General features: G+C 36.9%; 1 protein-coding gene across 11 annotated transcripts in view; it reads right to left on the reverse strand.

Moving 5' to 3' along the window:
• The window catches only part of LOC141386441 (monocarboxylate transporter 9), a 95,016-nt gene that overhangs the window by 66,020 nt on the left and 6,047 nt on the right, over nucleotides 1-22,949 (reverse strand). For 6 of the 11 annotated variants that reach the window (XM_073954912.1, XM_073954910.1, XM_073954907.1 and 3 more), the window contains exon 2: nucleotides 21,762-22,040. The gene's annotated coding sequence lies outside the window, so the exon portion shown is untranslated. The remainder of the gene's footprint in view (nucleotides 1-21,761; nucleotides 22,041-22,949) is intronic. The other 5 variants (XM_073954916.1, XM_073954915.1, XM_073954917.1 and 2 more) reach the window with 1 other exon arrangement.

Consider the following 22,949-nt stretch of genomic DNA (forward strand, 5'->3'; position numbering starts at 1 on the left):
TCTGTAGACAGAAGAAGACTTCTTGAGGTCTTCTATAGGCAGAAGAAACCTTCTTCAGGTCGTCTATAGGCAGAAGACGACCTCTTGAGGTCTCCTACAGGCGGAAGAAGGCCTCTTTAGGTCTTCTATAGACAAAAGAAGACCTTTTCAGGTCTTTTGCATGCAGAAAGTCATCCCTTCAGGTCTTCTATAGACAGAAGAACGCCTCTTGAGGTCTTCTGTAGACAGAAGAAGACCTCTTGAGGTCTTCTGTAGACAGAAAACACCCTCTTGAGGTCTTCTACAGGCAGAAGAACGCCTCTTCAGGTGCTCTTTAGACAGAATAAGACCTTTTGAGATCTTCTGTATACAGAAGAAACCCTCTTGAGGTCTTCTATAGGCAGTCGAAACTCTCTTGAGGTCTTCTATAGGCAGAATAAGACTTTTTGTGGTCTTCTGAGTGCAGAAGGTGACCTCCATAGGCAAAGGAAGACCTTTTGAGGTCTTCTACAGGCGGAAAAAGGCCTCTTAAGGGCTTCTATAGACAGAAGAAGACTTTTTGAGGTCTTCTGTATGCAGAAGGTTACCTCTTCAGGTCTTCTGTAGACAGAAGAACGCCTCTTGAGATCTTCTGTAGACAGAAGAACGCCACTTGAGGTCTACTGTAGACAGAGGATTTCCTCTTAAGGTATTCTATAGACAGAAGAAGACATATTGAGGTCTTCTGTAGACAGGTTCTTCTCTTCTGTAGATAGAGGTCTTTTGTAGACAGAAGAAGACCTCTTGAGGTCTTCTATAGACAGAAGAACGCCTCTTGAGGTCTTCTGTAGACAGAAAAACGCCTCTTGAAGTCTTCTGTAGACAGAAGAAGAAACCCTCTTGAGGTCTTCTGTAGACAGAAGAACGCCTCTTGAGATCTTCTGTAGACAGAAGAACGCCTCTTGAGGTCGTCTGTAGACAGAAGAACGCCTCTTGAAGTCTTCTGTAGACAAAAGAACGCCTCTTGAAGTCTTCTGTAGACTGAAAAAGACTTCTTGAGGTCTTCTGTAGGCAGAATAAATGCTCTTGATGTCTTTTGTAGACAGAAAAAGACAATTTGGAGTCTTCTATAGAGAGAAGAGGTTGTTTATTGGCATCTTCGTGTCTTCTTTAGACGCCTTGTGGTATTTTAAATACCACTAAGGACCTCTTCACGCCGAGGGTGCTCCCGTTTTCATTATAATCTCTTGAACGTCCCCCAGATTAGCTAAGCAAGTAACTACCTCACATTGTTCCATAGGCTAACTCATAACTCCTCAAAAGCGTAACTGCCCCTCATCAGTTCTATATTTTTCCCAAAGTATTAAAAATTTCCTTCAAGAATTATAAACACTTGTTGTGAAATTCAAAATCATTAATTCAATATTTCATTGTCTACAGCAAGTCTCAACACGGCGTTCAAAACATGGCACTTAACAGCAAATATCGTTAAAGACTTAAACTTGCAACAAGCACAGCGACAGACAGAATTTTTGCTGCAAATGCAGAATATGCAGTAGAAATTCAGCTAATCGTTAAGCATGTCTGCCATCTACCATCACCATCATCGTCATTATCGTATGTATGACATCGATGATGTCTTGTAGACAACGAAGTTCTTTCGTCTGTTTCATCGACCGAACGAACATTTTCCCATGTCCATTGTGGGTATGTTTGGATGTGAACGGAATGATTAAATAGGTGTAGACTGTTATGTGCAACCAAGCAAGTGAACATCATTGGCGGTGGCGGCAGCGGCATCTATGTACGTTCAAGAATCTCCATTGCCTCGAAATGAACTTACGCACCATACCGACATAAAAAAAAACTTTTAAAAGTCTTTAACTTACTGACGAGGCATGTTAAGGTGTTTTTATTTCTCCGTCTTTGTCTCATCGACTCTTATGTTACCTACTTAGAGCCAATAATTGGCCTATTTGTGGACAGTGGGACAATTGTGGTGCATGGGTTTTAATGATGTGTGCGATTTCATAAGAAATTAAATGAAATACGGAGTGTTTTCTTATATTTTGCACATCTAACACGAAATATGAAAATGAAGCTCAGCGTGTGCATGACTCACATTTTTTTTACATTTCAAACTTTAATCGTACTGTCGAGCTGAAGACATGGCTTCGTCATTTCTTTAAATCTGTGTATAGATTGCTCTCTGTCTCTCCATTTCAAACAAGTCGTGCGTATTTATCATCAAACATCCCATACATGGGGCAAACAAATCACCAATCCTATCTTAGAAATGACTCATAGGCCATGTTCATATCTAAAGCATCCGCAACTGGTGCATTCCAATTTTCCTAGAACTGAGTTTATTTGTATTTCTTTGTTTCAAAATAAAACAAATACAAATTATGTTATCGCTCATAAAACAAAACAAAAAACAACAACATTAAAATTTGGGACAAATATTGTCATAGAAGATTAATGTCATAATACGAAATCAGAATAAACAATGGATAAATTCAACACATGTTTATTTTAGCCTGTATACACATATATATGTATGTGTGTATGTGTGTGTAGTGCTCAAAATAAAATTTTTAATAAGCCTCTTTTATTATAATCAAAATCTAAACACTTGAGCTTCTGGAATCCGTTCACCATAACTCTCGAACGAACAAATAGGTTTGGTCCAAATTTTGGGCCTCGTAATTTATAATTTATGATAAAAACACGTCCAAAATTTTCACTAAAACAGTGCTCACCATGATCCTCAAAAGAACTGACTGGCATTGGTCCAACCTTTGTTTGGAAACTTCACGATGACGTCTTTATTCAATAATGGAGGCAGGCTCTCCTCATCCAAGGTCAAATTAGTCCACTTGAAGTTTTGGCGCCGTCCCGTAAAGCTTCCACCTACAAACACCTGCGAAGGAGGCACCTCACGGAATTGATCGAATTAGATCTTGGAATTAGGTCTAATTTTGGGGTTTATTCTTTTCGATAGCTATCGTGCCAACCAGTTATTTATATAGCGAAGAAGGCCGCTAGAGTCCTTCTGTTGACAGAAGATGGCCTCTTGAGCTTTTCTATAGACAGCAGAAGAACTCTTGAGGTCTTCTTTGGACACCGGAAGACCTTTTAATGTCTTCTATAGGCACCAGAAGATCCTCTATATATATATATATATTTGGTGTCTATAGATACCAGAAGATGTCTTGATGTCTTCTATAGACAGCAGAGGTCTAATATAGAGAGAGGAATAGTAAAATACCTCTTTAGGTCTTCTATAGACAGTAAAAGACGTCTTGAGGTCTTCTAGGAGATCTTTTGAAGTCTCTGCAGACACTAGAAGACGTAATGAGGTCTTCTAAAGACAGCAGAAGCCCTCTTGGGGTTCTCTTATAGACAGCAAAGGACCTCTTGAGGTCTTCTATAGGCAGCAAAGGAACACTTGAGGTCTTCTTTAGACCTCTTGAGGCCTTCTATGGACAGCAGAAGACTTCTTGAAGTCTTCTATAGACAGCAAAAGACCTCTCGAGGTCTTACATAGAGAGCAGAAGAAGGTCGCTAGAGTCCTTCTGTAGACAGAAAAAGGCCTCTTGAAGCTTTCTATAGACACCATAAGACCTTTTAAGCTCTTCTATAGGTATCAGAAGATCCACAATAATTTGTTGGTGTCTATAGACACCAGAAGATGCCTTGAAGTCTTCTATAGGCAGCAGAGGTCTTATATAGACAGCAGGAAACATCTTGAGGTCTTATGTATAGAGCAGAAGACCTCATAAGGTTTTCCATACACAGCAAAAGACCTCTTGAGGTCTTCTATAGGCAGCAAAAGACCTCTTAAGGACTTCTATAGACAGCAAAATAGCTCTTAAGGTCTTCTAAAGACAACAGAAGACCTCCTGAGATATTCTATAGATAACAGGAGATCTCTTGAAGTCTCTATAGACAGTAGAAAACCTCTTGAGATATTCTAAACACAGCGGAAGCTCTCTTGAGGTCTTCTATGGACAGCAGAAGACCTTTAAGGTCTTCTTTTGACAGCAGAAGACCTCCTGAGATCTTCTATAGACAGCAGAAGACAACTTAAGGTCTGCTAAAGACAGCAGAAGCCCTCTTGAGCTCCTCCATAGTCAGCAAAGACCTCTTAAGGTCCTCTAAATGCAGAAGAAGACTTCTTGAGGTCTTCTATGGACAGCAGAAGACCTCACGAAATCTTCTATACATAACAGGAGATATCTTGAAGTCTCTACAGACACTAAAAGACCATCTGAGGTATTCTAGAGACAGCCAAAGACCTCTTGAGGTCTTCTATAGACAGTAGAGGATCTCTTGAAATCTTTTATAGACAGCAGAAGACCACCTGAAGTCTTCTATTGAGAAAATAGAACTTCCTGAGGTCTTTTATAGACAGCAGAAAACATCCTGAGGTCTTCTTTAGACCTGTTGGGGTCTTCTATAGGCAGAAGAAAACCCCTTGAGGTCTTCTAAGGACAGCAGGAGACCCCTTTAAATTTTCTATAGACAGCAGAAAACTTCTTGAGATCTCCTATACGTAAAAGGAGATCTCTTGAAGTCTCTATAGACACTAGAGCTCTTGAGGTCATCTATAGACAGCAGAAGACCTCTTGAGATCTTCTATAGACAGCAGAAGACATCTTGAGGTCTGTTAAGACAGCAGAATTCCTCTTGAGGTCTTCCATAGTCAAGAAAGACCTCTTGAGGTCCTCTAAATACAGAAGAAGACTTCTTGAGGTCTTCTATGGACAGCAGGAGATCTCTTGAAGTCTCTATAGACACTAGAAGACCTTCTGAGGTATTCTAGAGAGAGTCAAAGACCTCTTGAGGTCTTCTATAGACAGTAGAGGATCTCTTGAGGTCTTCTAAGGGCAGCAGAAAACTTCTTGAGATCTTCTATACGTAACAGGAGATGTCTTGAAGTCTCTGTAGAGACTAGAAGGGCTTCTGAGGTATTCTACAGAAAGCAGAGGAGCTCTTGAGGTCATCTATAGACAGCAGAAGACCTCTTGAGATCTTCTATAGACAGCAGAAGACATCTTGAGGTCTGCTAAAGACAGCAGGAGCCCTCTTGAGGTCTTCTATAGTCAACAAAGACCTCTTGAGGTCCTCTAAATACAGAAGAAGACTTCTTGAGTTCTTCCATAGACAGCAGAAGACCTCTTGATATCTTCTGTAGATAACAGGAGATCTCTTGAAGTCTCTATAGAGAGTAGATGATATCTTGAGGCATTCTAAAGACAGCAGAAGCCCTCCTGAGGTCTTCCATAGTCAGCAAAGACCTCTTGAGGTTTTCTAAAGACAGAAGAAGACCTCTTGAAATCGTCTATAGACAGCAGAAAACCTCAGAAGGTCTTCTTCTGTCTATAAAAGACCTCAAGAGGTCCTCTACTGCTTATAGAAGACCTCAATAATTCATCTTTTGTAGAGAGCAGAAGACCTCTTCATATCTTCTATAGAATTAGACCTAAGTTTAGGAGCCATTCATTCCGATTGGTATCGTGCCAACCAGGCATTTATGTCGGCCAACGTAGGATTTTTTTTAATTTTTTGGGTCATTATTTTAGGATTTTTAATGGACTACGAAAAAAATTATTTCGTTGACTATTTTGGATGAAAATTTCAAAACAAGCCTCGAAGTTTTGTGGGGTAAATACTCGAAGGAGTTGTCCGAGTTAAGGTGTGAACAGAATGAAATACGCCGCTTTTTTCAAGCTCAGTTTCATGTTAAAGATTAAAGGACAAGTACTACCTAATCCAAATGCTGCCTAATTCATTTGAATTAGGTAGTACTTGGCCTTTAGTCTTTTACATGAAACTGAGCGTGAAAAGCTGCGTATTTCATTGTGTTTCTACCTTTAGTTCATCTTCATAATCGAAAGACATGTCCTATATATACCTTTGTAATATCTGCGCAACAGCATCAGTGTGGATGCTATCTGATAGGCCTGTTGATCTTGAGGTTATAGTTTGCAGCTTTGGACCTCCCTCTAGATCATGAAGATCTCTCCTGACGTGGGGGAAACCTGCCCATCAGATTGTGGCACAGATGCTTGACAACATCTTTTTATGTTTATGCACCAGTTAAATCTTCGAAGCTTGCTACGCTTGCTGGAGCAGCATCCTAACTCCTATCGCTATAGTCTTGGAGGCGGCTAAGATCAGAGCATTCTCGGAAGTACAATGAAGGGAATATCCATGTTGACATGTGGTAGATGTGGTAAACAGAACAAATCCATGGCCCGGGGTTCTTCTTTATCCCGGTACGGACCAAAAGCACTCGAATCTGACATTCCGGGATATATTGCTGCTCCTATCTTCTTCTTTATTTGCATATTCGATCTCGAATATAAGCGACCAATACAATTATATATCATTATTTGAGCCACTCAGTGCACACTTCGACTAACTCCACTTTTTGAAAAATTTGAGATTTTAGTGTCAAAGCCTTTGATATAGCCATATCTATTTATGATTATAATATCTTTCCTGAACAATAAAGATGAGCACGTTTAAATAACAAATTTTGTTTGACCACTGATAAATATGCAATTTTTTTCAGTGCACACTTCGATTAACTCCACATTCGAATGTAGCTCTGCTCGCAACGTGTACATTTTTACATGCAATGCTCTTTCGGCTTTTGTTGAAACCATAGATGGCCTTTAGGAAATTATGACGTATATGACATACATTTTTGATGTATATTACATCCGTCGGAAACGTCGTAAACCTAACCATGAAGAATGCCACTAACATAAAGCTAACATGAAGTAATTACAAATATTGTTTTATAATCGAACTGCCAATATTATTTTTTATGTAAAACCTGTAATATATGTGTATAAAACTAAGTTTTTCGTTAATAAAAAATTCAAGACCTAACTTTATTACTTTTTTCAGTGCACACTTCGATTAACTCCACCATTGCCACAACATTACTAACGATTGTTTGTTGACTATTTTTTTATTTTATTTTATATACCGTTAGATGAAAGCTATACCTGCTATTATGTATTCTACATTATATATTTGAATCCATATTATCAGGGGAATTTTAAAAAACAATATACATTTCATCATTGCTTTTCTCAACTTTTTGTTTTATGGAGTTAGTCGAAGTGTGCTCTGAACGCCTCATTTGTTACAAATTTTAAGGTATATTCATATATTATTCGTGATCTCCATAAAAGCTTCTCTATTTCTGGCTTCACTCAGTAGGATTGAGAGATTTCCAATGCCGGTCCATTTCAGTATATTGTCAATCCATGATGATTCTTTCCGTCCTCTGGATGGCTTCCCTTCTATCGTTCCACCGATTATGGTTTGGAGCAGCTTGTATTTTCGGTTCCTCATTATATGTCCAAGATATGACACTTTCCTTCGTTTTATTGTTGTAATGAGTTCACGTTCTCGATTAACCCTTGTCAGAACTACTGAATTGGGTATCAAATGTGTCCATGGGATTTTTAGGATTCCAGTTTCTTTATGTCAACAGCTTTTAACTTCAATGCTTCTGAGGCGTACAGCAAGACCGACCAGAGATACGTTTTAACAAATCCTATGGTGAACAAATAACTACTCGAACAAAAGCCCATAATTGTTGAAGTGATGACCCCTGGTTGATGTTTCCTGCGAGTCAATTGTGGGATTGTTCTGTGGTATCATCAGCCATTTTAGATGCTGCAGCAAGTTTTTTTAGCACATTTGACACATTAACGCCTGAATTTGCTTGACATTTTGTGGTACAGATAGACATGACCAAATTGGGTCCTAAAACCATTATTTTAATGGTTCACATTTCAGATCATCACATAGTGTATAACCATAAAGCAAAGGGTATAAAAAATATAAGACTTATATCAAGCTTTTTGTGGAAAATTAACTTATGTTGAAACTGAGGTATGGGGTATTGTAACTCGCGATCAGTTTTACTATACCATAACTTTTGACCGTATTTCGGTAAAATAAACTGTTTTAGCCCGATTCACCGAGGGGTTTCTTAAAATAATAATTTTAGCGGAAGCTGTGGTCGTACTAATGTAAAAAAATCGGAAAAAATCGTTGAAATAAACGAGTTTTATTAAGTTATTTTCCAATTAGTGGTTTTACAACACAATGTAGAGTTTAATGCTCAAAGGAGAAGTTAAAGAGCACACTTCAGAGTTGAAGTTTCTAATGTATGATTTTTTAATATATCCACTGTATCTACCTCAAACGGATGCTGACATTTTGAAACCTGAAAAATGGGGTTTTTTGAATTTTTGCTCTAATCGGGACGCGCAGATGAATTTCCCTAAAAGCTTATTATTGGATTGTAGTACTCGCGATTTCGCATTTTTTGATGTATAACATGAGGGTGTAGCCCTCACAGGATCACAGTAATCTGCGCCTAAACACGAAATTTTTGTGCGTAAATTTTTCTCAAAAACCTATTTTTTTGGTTTAAAATTTACAAACGTCATTCGATTTCCGTGGAAACCCGCGTAAATTTAGTTTTTTTACGTTCTGAATCTAACAAGCCACGACGCGTAAAAATCCACCCACTAGATCGGCGGATATGATACCCCTCAAATTTCGAAAATTTGCAAAAAATTATTTTGAAAATATCGCATATTAAAACGCGTTTTGGATGTGTCAGTTCTACTTAAATAAATAGATCGATACGCGTGTTTAAACTGCGCGAAAACAGATATTTAAAAACTCTCGTAAATCCAGAGATATAATAGATTTTTTCTTAAAATTTAGTGCGATGCTACATCCACGGTTCTTGATGGATCGCATTGAAACGGCATAGAATGATGTATTTTTTAATGGTGATTATTGAAATCGGATGCGCATAAAATGCAAATGAACTTCGCGGAAATTATGACCATTTTACTGTATTTTGCACCCTTAAATGCAGCAGATGCTACATCGTGGCCGCCAAATAGAATTTGACAAACTGTACATAAAATAAAAGGGATTGATTCGCTGTGTTCGAAAATCGTATGCGCATCATGTCATTTTTATAATTACGCGGTTTATATGCGTCTCAAATGTTGTAATATTCAATATAACATTATTTTAACGTTATTCCACAATTGGAATTCCTTGTGATTTAATATAATGTTCTAAAAATATTCGCCAATAGAAAAACTATAAGCGAAAAATTTGTTACAACGGAATATCATCATTATTGCGTAAAATTTTGACGAAAATGCCGAAGAACTCAAACATTTTTTCTCCAAATTTTCCTATAAAACCATAAAAAAATAAAATTAGAATAATATGATTTTAATTTTTTCGTAATGTTTTCTTCGTATTTTTGCAAATAACATGAATACTATAGCTCCAACCTTCACAACTTAGGTTTCATTTTATTCCTCAAAATGTCTGGATGCTGTTATAATTTTTTTATATATTTTTCGTAAGTATGAGCGCTATTGTTTCAAAACTATGTTTATAAATACGTGAAATTATTTAACAAATTCGATTTTTCGCGAATCCATTGAGGCTTCGCGATTATTTTTTGCATCATCGCAAAGGTTACGAATTCAGTTAACGATAATAGGATATAACAGCTAACTATATTAAGCCGCGATTTTTTTTTAGAATTTTTTCTAATTATCATAATTAAAACGGTCATATCTTTTGCGCGCAACGATCAAAGTTAGTAACGAAAACAGATTTGGAATGCTGATTTTTTTCTTAATCTATGTACCAAAAATCATTGATGTAGTATCAAATTTTTTTTTTGATTTTTTTGAAATGGAAAAGACAATTTTAGACATTTTTCCTGATATATCTTTAAAAAGATCTAAATATATTTCATTTAAATTGTTTATTATGCAAAAATGTTTGCAATTGAAACACAAATGTTTTGTTTTAAATAAATAAAACCAAATGCATTTTTATTGTTTATTCTAGAATGTTCAGCAAACATTTCAACATTGCCTCAACTGATTTATCAACAACAAACGTAAACAGCATAAAACGAATTAAGGTAATATTAAACACACTGTGCTGCGTAAACATTTTCTCAAAGCATTTGCCCGACTGCCTGGTATCGTTAAAAAGCGTTCCTCAAGAAAAAAACACGAGAATGAATTTGGTGTATGTATTTTCTTCTTAAGAATCAGTGTTCTACACTAAAAACAACAACAAAATGAACTACCCCTCCCGTCACAGTGTTCCCTCATTAGACAGTGCGAAAATAGCCAAAAACAAAACAATAACCAGCCAACAACAGAATGGTTCATCGATTTCCTTTTTTGCCTTTTCAGGTTCAATGAAGAAATACTACATAAATAATCATGAGAACAAAAATGTATTCGATACTTCGGCATTGTCTGTCTGCTGCTTGGCCTCAAACTGGATACAACGAAAACAAAAAACAACACATAGCTCTTTCGTTCATTCATTGAAAACCCCGAAACATGTTTTAATGCAACAGTATAAGCTCAGCTCAGTGCCTTAAGTTCGGTGTTAAGTGTTGTACAATATGTTGCATTGTGTCGAAAGTTTCTCATACTTCAGCCGTAATGGCATTGCTGCACAAACGACACTGTGGCCGACGAGTTCATTGTGAGATTGCAACGCCAGTTACCGCCATCAATGTCATGATCTTGAGATCAGAACTAAAAAGGTATGGCAACTTTTTAATGTAAATTAAATTAATAATAATTATGATATGTTTTATTTTGTTTTCAGGTTGGTATTAAGTTATGCTCGTAGTGTATTTGGAGGGATTTCGAAGTATCACTGAGGGGTGGTAACAAAATAATTAATAAAGTTATGAAAGATGGCATTACTGGCTCACTTCTTCGGTTATGTTCGCCATAAGAATTAACAAATGTTCCCTTAAAGTGCGCACGGTAACTCTCGAATACAATAAACCATTGGTCCAAAATGTGCACACGTAAAGACGAGGGTACTGTTTTTTCCGGGGTCAAGTCCACACTTCCTGAGGCAATGGACCAATTAAAATGACAAATGACACAAACTACACTGTGTCCGACGAATTCATTATGAGATTGCAACACCAGTTACCGCCATCAATGTCATTACCAGAACTAAAAAAGTATGGCAACTTTTTAATGTTAATTAAATTAATAATTATAATATTTTTAATTTTGTTTTCAGGTTGGTATTAAGTTATGCTCGTAGTATTTTTGGAGGGATTCCGAAATATCACTGAGGGGTGGTAAAAAAAAATAAATTTGGCATATTTGCATTTAAAGTTATGAAAGATGGATTTGGGTGGCTCACTTCTTCGGTTATGTTCGCCATAAAAGTTAACAAATGTTCCCTTAAAGTACACACGGTAACTCTCGAATACAATAAACGATTGGTCCAAAATGTGCACACGTAAAGACGACGGAACTGTTTTTTCCTAGGACAAATCCATACTTCCTAAGACAATGGACCAATTAAAATGACAATTGACACAAACGACACTGTGGCAGACGAGTTCATTGTGAGATTGCAACACCAGTTACCGCCATCAATGTCATGATCTTGAGATCAGAACTAAAAAGTTATGGCAACTTTTTAATGTAAATTAAATTAATAATAATTATGATATTTTTTATTTTGTTTTCAGGTTGGTATTAATTTGGCATATTTGCATTTAAAGTTATGAAAGATGGCATTGCCGGCTCACTTCTTCGGTTATGTTCGCCATAAAAGTTAACAAATGTTCCCTTAAAGTGCGCTTGTTTAAGGTAAAAAGTCCTCAAGTCGCTGGCCTGCAGTGCTTGGGGTGATGACAAAAAAACCATTTTGACATCTTACGAAGCGTTAGACAGCAGAAGACCTATTGAGTTATTCTATAGACAGAAGAAGATTTCTTGAAGTCTTCTATAGACAGCAGAATACCTCTTGAGGTCTTCTATAGGCAACAGAAGACCTATTGAAGTATTCTATAGACATCGGAAGCTCTCTTGTGTTCTTTTACGGACAGAAGAAGACCTCGTGAGGCCTTCTATAGACAGCAGAAGCCCTCTTGTGGTATTCCCTAGTCAGCAAAGACCTCTTTAGGTCTTCTAAAGACAGAAGACCTCTTGAGGTCTTCTATGGACAGCAGAAGACCTCTTGAAATCTTCTATAGACAGCAGAAAACTTCTTGAGATCTTCTATACATAACAGGAGATCTCTTGAATTCTCTATAGACACTAGAATACCTTCTGAGGTCTTCTATAGACAATAAAAGACCTCTTGAGGTATTCTACAGACAGCAGAGGTTAGACAGGTCCGTGGTAAGCTATGCGACGCCAGCGTGGTGTGTAAATGTTAGCGATGCGCAGTGGAAGAATATTCAAAACTGTCGGAATGCCCCCCTGAGGACTGCAAAAGGTTCCTCCTCATGACACCAGTGGAGCATCCTCTTGAGGATACGAGTGTTTTACCTGTGCATCAGCACAACAGATGCAGTTCCCACTTGGTTTTTATCCCTGTCACGATTTAATGGACAGGTTTCCCCCTCCCAGGCAAGTCAGGAGAGATCTTCATGATCTAGAGAGAGTTCCAATGGTATAAACGGAACCTCTACACCAACGAGACTAATATGCAGGCTAGGATATCATTCTTACTGATTCAGTCGCGCATGCAGTACAGAGGTACAGTGTGAATGCCGTACATGGGGACCACCCCCATCCATCGCAGCGGAAGAACGTCAGAGAAAGTAACCGCATTTCAGACGAATTGTGGATGGTCATATTTTTTAGCGAACATTACTCCATATTTACGATTAAATGGTTTCTTTTCTCATAACTCGCCATAATACTCGGCTCTGTGCAACACACGGCCTACAGTTCGTATATGACAAGATTTTTCAAGATCCGCTTCAACTTCTGACCGGGTTTACGTTGACTTTCCTTGCAAGAAATCTTTCTTGAAATCAATTAAAAGGAGTCCCCCTTTGAGCCTTTTTAAAACCTTTTCTATAATGATGTATAGAGTTTTGGTCTGGTCTGCCCAGCTTCTTCATATCCCAGAATATTTATATTTTCTTTTAAGCTGCTTGTATCTGAAATTGGTATAAGTAATACAATTATCGGTCATATTATGCATACCACTGGCATTACATTAAACCGAACTAATAAACAGAGTTTTCTTCCATTCGGCGGGACCCTTTACTTGACGCCGTGAAGATCATGTTGTTTACCAATAAGATTCTACATACGATTATTTACTGAGAGAATCTTACAACTCGCAATCTCACAATCATTCATTGATCAGAATGCCCTCCAAGTACGAGTATGTGTGAGAGCCGAGCAGGTTAAATCACTGCAGAAAAGAAAAATATTCTTATTGACGGCACAAACAGACAAATATGTCAGCGCCAGCTAGCAGACACGAGACAAAACATCGACATCGTCATACAAAAACACTTCGTAAACATGATTACAGGGTGTTGCTATCAAATGCATTTTGTTTTGCAAAAAAAAAAATGCAAAAAACGGCATAATTAGAATAACAAATTTTTACTGATTGCACTGTGCAACAAAATGGAGCTCGAAGTCTGGGGGGTGGAAAATTCCTTTTGGGGATGAAAGCTCTTGCTGAGTATATACAGAACCCAGAAGGACAGATCCGCCGTGAGTCGAACTTTTGAGATATGGCGTGATGAATATTTTGCTGGATACCCAATAAGCCCTCAGATATTAGCGTTATATCTTTGTCCGCTGTTGTTTTAGCTTATTTTTGAGATCACATTTCTTCAGCCAAATCAAATGAGGATTATTTTTGTAGAGCATTTTGACCTTCTATCTCGCTTCTTTCAATGTCCTTTTCGTCCTTTATTTTTAGAGCAGCTATAAAAGTACCACAAGATGACGTTTTTTAGCTTCGATATGTTCTGCAAAAATGTCGGCTAAAAAATTTTAGGTACGGCTCTCATTGACAACAAATCGATTTTGTCGCGTTTTGGTGGTCGTTTTGTGTATTTACCCTGTTTTTGTTCAGAAAAAGACTATATTTTGTTTTTTGTATATTTGTTACAGAACATACCAAAAAACACAAACACAGTTTTTTTCTGAGCAAACAGGAGTAAATGTAAAAAAATGACTATTAAAACGCGACAAAATCGATTTGTTGTCAATGAGAGCCGTACCTAAAATTTTCTGAGCGACATTTTTGCAGAACATATCGAAGCTAAAAAACGTCAACTTGTGGTACTTTTATAGCTGCTCTTAAAATAAAGGACGAAAATGACATTGAAGGAAGCGAGATAGAAGGTCAAAATGCTCTACGAAAATAATCTTCATTTGATTTGGCTGAAGAAATGTGATCTCAAAAATAAGCTAAAACAACAGCGGACAAAGATATAACGCTAATATCTGTGGACTTATAGGGTATCCAGCAAAATATTCATCACGCCATATCTCAAAAGTTCGACTCACGGCGGATCTGTCCTTCTGGGTTCTGTATATACTCACCAAGAGCTTTCATCCCCAAAAGGAATTTTCCACCCCCCAAAATTTCGGTTCACAGTGTTGTCAGTTAAAGCATTTATTGATATGAACTGTGGTAATTGAGTATAAATTGTGGAATAACAACAATGTGATAAAATGTTTTATGAAAATTGTATTCAATTTAAGAAAAAAATTAAAATACATATTTTAATTATAATGCATACCAAGGCGAATTTAACAAGGTGATCCAATAGTTGAGGTTAGGTTGTAGTCTTCATTTGCTGTCAAATTTTTTTTGCGCGAAATATCCACAAAAGTTAGAAGAAAACATTGAAATATTATTCGCGAAGCTTAAACAAAGATGTTGTACACAGATATTTTTTATAGAAGCGAAATATTTGTTATTTATTTTTGATTAAAAATATGTTTTGACAGCAAATGAAGACATAGGTTGCTATTATTGTATCACCTTCTTTCTTACACCATGAATGCATACATAACATATACAGTCGAACTTCTCTATAAAGAAGGATTAGATAATGAATTATTATCTATATAGATAGTTTTGTAAACCATAAATATTGATTGTCACAGAAAACAGCCTCCTTAGAATTTATTTTCTCTATAACGTAGCAATTTTTCGTTTCCAGCTCTTACATACTGTAAATTTTAAATATGCTATGTTAATGTTAAATGTAAATACCAGTACTAAAAAGTGTTTGAAATGTTTACTACTTTTACCAATTTTGGGTTTCCTTTATAAAGTGCGGGAACATACCATATATTTATATATATGTCATTCACTTTCATGCGTCTGTCTTTCCAGATATCATTATATCTATATAGGTTATTTAATTATGCTACACAATTCTCCTGCGACATTGTCTTTCGTCTGTATCTAAATATAAAACTAAAACAGTGGAACGAAGAACATCTTATCAAATTCATTGACAAAAAAATTAATTTGTAGATAACACAAATAATTCTTGGGAAAAAACTTTCAATATCATTTTTGTGTGAATTTGCACGTTTTTTTATAAGTAAGGGCATAACAATGACAAGACTATTTTAGACTTCTTTACCATGAATGGCTGATGTAAAACAGCTTCAAGAAAAATAATCTAAAATCAGTAATAAAGAAATCAAACAAATAATTAGGAACAAGAATCCTTTCAATATCGATTACATAATTTTATTTAATTTAAATTATTCTCACTTTTTATATCTTTCCAGGTTTGCGATTGCTTTGAATATTTATAACCCATTTGCCTCCCAAAAATATCTTGCCATATTTGTATTTAAAGTTATTCTCTTCAGGAAGAAAGGGTTGACCCTGTAGCGCTAGAGAAGCATATATTAGCAGGAACTATACGCCATAAAACAAAAAGAACTATTCAAAATGTAATTAAAATAATAAAAGATCATGAAAGTGTAGCAAGGAAGAACCTATAATGTCTGATATAGAGAAAAATTGATTATCCTCGGGGAAACCCACTAGGATTTTAATTTTTGACAAATTCAACATATTTGTCTCGATTGGAGGTTATATAGAGTGGAGAAAATCCACTGAAGCTATGGGAAAATACCAAAGCTACTGTAAATCAAGAGGATAGCTCCCGATGGCTTCATAGATGAGATCGTCATATCTATCTGTCAATCTTGGAATAATATTTAGAAGCTAGCGTCCAAAAAATGGGTCAGAATAGGAATACCTATTTATTTCAACATTATGAAGACTACACGCGCACAGTTTTAGATATAAAAACATTTTTTTTTTGTTCCAGAACCTGCAAGAATCCACTATTTTTAATGTGCAATGTTTGGGCCAAAAACAAACACTCCATTCGATAGTTACAGTAAGTTTACATTTACGAAATCCTATCGATTTCAACTGTCAATTCCATTACATAAACGTCAAATGAAATCCAAAGGATTTCAGATGAGATTTCATTTGACGTATACTCACAGCAATTGACAGTTGAAATCGAGTGGATTTCGTAAATGTAAACCAATGGTGCACAAGAAGAGAATGATATTTTGGGTTTTTGTATGGGAAAGAGAGTTGTAGTTAACTTTTTCGTAAAGCCGCGTGCATGGCTGATGTAAACCAAGCATTATTGTGCCCACCAGCCATTTTAGTTGGTCAACAGATCTTTTCACAGACGAGCAAAACAGGTCGTCTCATGAAAGATCAACAGGCCTTTTCGTTGAACACCAACAGGCCTTTTAGTAGAAGACCAACAGGTCGTCACAGAACACTAAATGTCTTATCACAGAAAACAACAAGGTCTTCTGACAAGAGAGCAACAGGTCTTCCCATAGATAAACATTTGATCTTCTCATAGAAAACATTTAGTCTTCCCATAAAGAGTCTTCTCATAGGAAAACAAAAGGTTTTCCCATAGAAGATCAACAAATCTTATCGTGGGATATAATTTGGTCTTCTCATAGAAGACAAGTTGGTCTTTCCATAGAAGACCAACATTTCTTTTTGAAGAAAACCAATAGGCCTTTCCCTAGAAGACCAAAAGGTCTTTTGGAAGAAAATCAACAAGTTTTTGGAAGAAGAGCAGCAGGCCTTCTTTTAAAGGACCCCCTGGTCTTCCCATAGAATACCAACAAGTTTTTTGAAGAAGAAAACCAACAAATTTTTTGAAAAAGAGCAGCAGGTCCTCTTTTAAAGGACCCTCCGGTCTTCCCATAGAATACCAATAAGTCTTTTTGAAGAATACTAACAATCACTTCTCATAGAACACGAATAGGTCGTTTTGAAGAAGGTCCAGAGGTCTTCTCATCGAAGAGCAGCAGGTTTTCTCATAGAAAGCCAACAGGTCGTCTCATAGAATACCAACAGATATTCGCATAGAAGACAATTTTGTCTTCCATTTTCAGTTTTTTTTTCTTCTCTTCATTTGGCTGGAGGTCAATAAAAATAAAAAACAAAATTTGTATTTAATGCTGAGTTATTCTTCCGATATTTCGACTATTATCGACGGTCACCATCAGGGAATTATTGGCTTTAAAACAGTATAATTATTTTTATAAAAATATAAAGCAAATGCTGCAATAACAATTACATTGTATTATTCTAACAGCTTATAGCATCCTCTTTGTTGACAAGAATTTTCCAACTAAATTTTCTTGCGATCTTCAATGACATTCCTGTATATTTGTGTACAGTGTTCGGTGTCTCCTCGTCCCGATAACATATCAGGACAATGGCAAAACATTGCCCACTCCATGCAAATAGCCGCAAAATCAGTACTTGGATACCAGAGACCTCCACCAAGGAATCCATGGTATGACCAGGAGTGTCGTGCTGCATATAGGGCTACTTTACAATCAGTAGCAACGCGTAGCGCACGAGAGAGGTATCGAGAGAAAAGGAGAGAGGAGAAACGTCTTTTCCGCAGGAAAAAGAGAGAGATGGAAAAGCGGGAGTGTGAACAAATCGAGATGCACAGGAGACAGAATGAAGTCCGAAAATTCTAACAAAGAGTGAAACATCAAACTGATGGCTTTGGAACTGGCTCATCCTCCTGTAGAGACCAGCAAGGTAATCTGGTAACTGATACAGATAGTGTGCTAAGGATATGGAAAGTGAATTTTTCCAAACTGTTGGCTTCCAATAGTATCGAAGTCGACGAAGATACCACAGATCCAATCCCAGAAGATGGTATTGAATGTATACCACCCGGCCAAGATGAGGTAAAGACAGCAATAAACCGGCTGAAGAATAATAAGGCAGCAGGAGCTGATGGCCTACCAGCCCAGCTGTTTAAAACCGGAGGCGACACGCTGATAAGGTACATGCATCAGCTAGTTAGCTCCATCTGGCAGGAAGAACGCGTACCCGACGATTGGAATCTGAGCATCCTATGTCCCGTCCATAAGAAAGGAGATAAGACTTTATGCTCCAACTATAGGGGCATAAATCTTCTCCCTATCGCCTACAAGATAGTGTCAGGGATATTGTGCGAACGACTAAAGCCCAATGGTCAACGAAATAATTGGACCATACCAATGCGGCTTTAGACCTGGCAAGTCCACCATTGACCAGATATTTACCCTGCGACAAATCCTGGAGAAGACCCAAGAGATGCAGATCGACACCTACCACCTTTTTGTCGATTATAAAGCAGCCTTCGACAGCCCGCTACGTTCAAAGGTATTCCAAGCCACGTCTGATTTTGGTATACCCGCAAAGCTCATTTGGCTTTGTAAAATGATTCTAACTGACACAATTGGGAAGAACCTCTCCGAAGAGTTTTGTACCAGAAGAGGTTTCAGGCAAGGAGACAGCCTTTCGTGTGATATTTTCAACATTCTGCTAGAAAAGGTTATACCAGAGGCAAACGTCAAAGGAAGTGGCACAATCTACACCAATAGCCACATGTTACTTGCTTATGCTGATGATATAGACATCATGGGACGATCAGTAAAAGTAGTAACCGATACCTTTATGAAGGTCGAAGGAGAATCTGCTAAAGTGGGTATGGCGGTAAACGGCGAGAAGACCAAGCTAATGGTGTCGACGCGCAATGCGTCCATTGAGATCGGACCAACTGTTGAAGTTGGTTCCTATAATTTTGAGGCAGTAAAAGACTTCGTATACCTCGGCACCGCCGTAAACACAACAAACGACATCAGTTGTGTAATAAGAAGAAGAATTGTATTGGCCAACAGATGCTACTTTGGCTTAAGTAAGAAGTTTAAAAACAAAGCCACAACTCGTCAAACAAAAATAACGCTTTACAAAACACTAATACTACCCGTGCCTGGGTACTTGCGCAAGCAGATAAGGCAGTGCTTGGCGTGTTTGAGAGACAAATTCTTCGGAAGACCTACGGACCAATCTGCGTTGACGGTGAATATCGATGTCATATGAACCACGAGCTGTATCTGCTATACAACGACATCAATATTGTTAAACGTATCGTGATGCAGCGATTGCGTTGGCTAGGCCATATAATAAGAATGAGCGATGATGAACCTGCTAAAAAGGCGTATAAATTTGAGCCACATGGCGGTGCACGCAGAATTGACAGGCCAAAGAATAGATGGCGCAAACAAGTGGATGAAGAGATGACAAGACGGAGAGAATTGGACATCATTAGAGTTGTGTAGTTCCGGAACGAACTAGTTCCAAGGAAATATTCCGGACAAGAAACTATTGGAACTATATCCAACTCTTTAGTTACTATAGTTCATTTCGTTTTTCTCGTTCCTTCAATTTAATGCCTACGTCGATCTTTCGTTGTTGCTGTTTGTTCGCTGCAATGTCAATTCATCCACCAAACAATGAAAACATTTCGGTCTCGGAACTATTTGGAACGAAAAAAAAAAAACAAAAAGAGCGACGAAAGAGAAAGATTCGTTGAACTGTTTCGGTCTCGGAACCATTTGGAATAAAAAGAACGATGAAAGAGAAAAATTCGTTGAACTATATCGATGTCGGAACTATGGAACTACTTTAAGGAACTAGTTCCTTTTGGGAAAAGGAACTAGAAAGATCGATCCGCTCCGGGAACTAGATTGCCCAACTCTAGAGATCTTTTCTTAGTTCGATCTATGGAACAAATGTTCTGTAATGCGCCAGCTAAGTAAGTAAGTTCGGTGTCTGTCTTATAATTCATTCTTAGTTTTGTCTGTCTGGAGAAAAATTGTTGATTCGGTTTAGTATATCTTCGTGTTTTCCACTATTGTCATTTATTATTCTGCCAAGGCATGTGAAGCAACTTTCAATCTCAATTTATTTATGTATGTTTAATGCATCCACATTTTGTTGCTTCCAAAAAAAAAACTTTTTATACCTAACCATCAATCGTTGTTGTTCGAATCACATATATTTTGAAAACAATTCAGTTTCCATCGCATACCAGATTTACTCGGTTTTGGACGGTATATGAAAATATTTTCCGTCCGCGATTTGTGACATTCGAATCAACATCAAAAATATGACCTCAAAGTTTTAAATTTTGTTTTTTTTTCTCATGCCCGTCTGTAAACGACATTCTCCCCAAATTAACACCTTTTTTTAATAGTCATAATAAAGTCAACACGTGATTCATAATTTGGTGGTAAATTTTGTTAAATCCCATATAAAAATTACTGCCTACTTATTTTCTTAAATTATTATCATTTTGATAAAAAATATGAAAAATCACTGCAATCACACGTAGGTACTGCTTACGAATTTCACAACCTTTCTAGTTGTATGAGATAACGAACGTTATCAGTAATAATTATGCAAAATAAACTAAAAGTCCCTGCGACATGCTTATTCAAATAAAAAAAAATTGCAATCATCAATCATGAAATCTGAAACTATTTCATAAAAAAGACAACATAAACTGAAGGTTAGGCTTAAAAGTAAACACTACAATCCCTCTCAACATACAATTCTTTTGCAAGCTTTTTTTTCCATGGCTTTTTCAAAAACAAATATTGACCATATGATGAAGATGATGGCACACCTATCTTTAAAATGTCATCACACCCAAGTTAATGGGAAAACAAGGGTAGGAAATTCCACGAAATTTAGAAAAAAAAAATATTCCCCCCTAAACAACACGTGACACACAGCAAAAACCACAGAGATATATTCTAATGAAGTCAAAATAATTTATGAACCCGTTTCAAAATTAACTTAAAAAGCTCTATTTACATACGTATTTAAAAAAAATCATTTAATACGTATACGTCACTGTTTACCCTAAAAAAATAATGCATTCATTAATCCAGGAGGAGGCATTGTGACTCACAAGAGAGCCCATTTGCTCTAAGTGAGCGTAAATTTGTTATCGCTCACAGCCTGTGTAGATGCTAACACGTTGTGAACAACAACAAATTTACGCTCATTGAGAGCACAAGAGAGACCCAAAAATGTTCTCTGCCTCACTCTGCATTAATCAATCGATTAGCACCCTTTATTTGTAGTAGTCATTTTTTGTTGCTGTTTTGTTGTTGTTAACTAGAAGTGCCGGTTAAACCACTTCCAATTGCGTGAAATGGACATCAGAACAACAACAACAACAATAAAAACACCTTCCTTCCATCTCCTACCAAGATCAGAAAAACAGCAATGTAATACCACCTGAACACAAAATCTCCTTCTCTCTTTCTCTGCATAACATGTATCCAACTCTCACACATATTTCGTGCTCCCCAAACCCCATTTGTAGTATGAGTGATGATGAGTGAATGGGTGCCAAATAATGTTGGAGCTCTTTCACTCTCCCATTCTCATCGTATTTACAATATATGGGGAACACTAACGTACAATACAACTGCAGAGTAAATGTGTCGTATGGTATGGTGTGCTGCAGCACACCACACTACTCATTCTTCTTCTTCTTCCACTTCATAATGGTTGTTGTTACTTACCTTTTTCAGTGAGTAAATGCTGTATGAATGAATGCGGCTGCTGCGCTGTTTATTGACAATTGTCTTTTGTTGTTGCTGCTGTTGGGGATATCTTGTTACTTGTTGTTACTATTCTTCGTTGTTGTTATTGCTGTTGTTGGTATTGATATTATTTACCTTTATGGGTTGAATTAAGCGATTAAAAGAAAAACAAAAGTTGTTAAATGTGTTGCCCCCTTTCTCAATGAAAGAAATAAACAGTTTTTTTGTATGTGGGGGATGTTAGGACGAATTTTCTTCCTGTTGTTTTTTTATTGCAAGGACAAGGGGTTCGACATTATTAATTAACTTGTGAAGCATTTAAAATAAAAACATTGATCGAATTTTCATATATTTAAATCGATTCCACCGAAGAATAATCGAATTATAAGGTTTTTCAGGTTCCTATTTTCCAAAGGATGCAAATAAAAAGTTGGGAATAGGGTCTAACAGATAAATGCGTTGTTATAGCTCTGTTTTTTTACGTACAAGAATCTTCAAGTTTTACCACTTTTTACTCGAAAAGGGTTCCTATACCCTGCGTTTACACATGACAGGACAATTGACTTCATGTATTGATTGTCAAAAAACCAAAACTTGCTTGTGTAGCGTAGGCGTCCAGACAACTGCAAAAACAGTTGTAAAATTATGAATGAAAATCACCGATTTCTTTTTGTTTTCCGTTCACATATTTTGTTTTTCAGCACATTTGAATTATCATCTTACTTCTTTTTCACAAAAATGTCAAAAATTTGTCAACCTGGCTGTCTGTGAAAAACTGTTGGACAGCTGAGAGACAAACGACAAATGTATGCATGTGTTAGTTAATCAGAGTTGTATTTGAAGACAAACAGTCTGGTGTAAACGCCTAGTTACTAACGTTGCGTTTACAAATGACAGGACAGTTGACTTCATGTATTGGTTGTCAAAATCCCACAACTTGCCTATGTGACGTAGGCGTCCAGACAACTGCAAAAACAGTTGTAAAATTATGAATGAAAATCACCGATTTCTTTTTGTTTTCCGTTCACATATTTTGTTTTTCAGCACATTTGAATTATCATCTTACTTCTTTTTCACAAAAATGTCAAAAATTTGTCAACCTGGCTGTCTGTGAAAAACTGTTGGACAGCTGAGAGACAAACGACAAATGTATGCATGTGTTAGTAA

Source organism: Musca autumnalis, unplaced genomic scaffold (assembly GCF_047663935.1).
Source record: "Musca autumnalis isolate F117 unplaced genomic scaffold, ASM4766393v1 scaffold_5, whole genome shotgun sequence".
NCBI lineage: Eukaryota > Metazoa > Arthropoda > Insecta > Diptera > Muscidae > Musca > Musca autumnalis.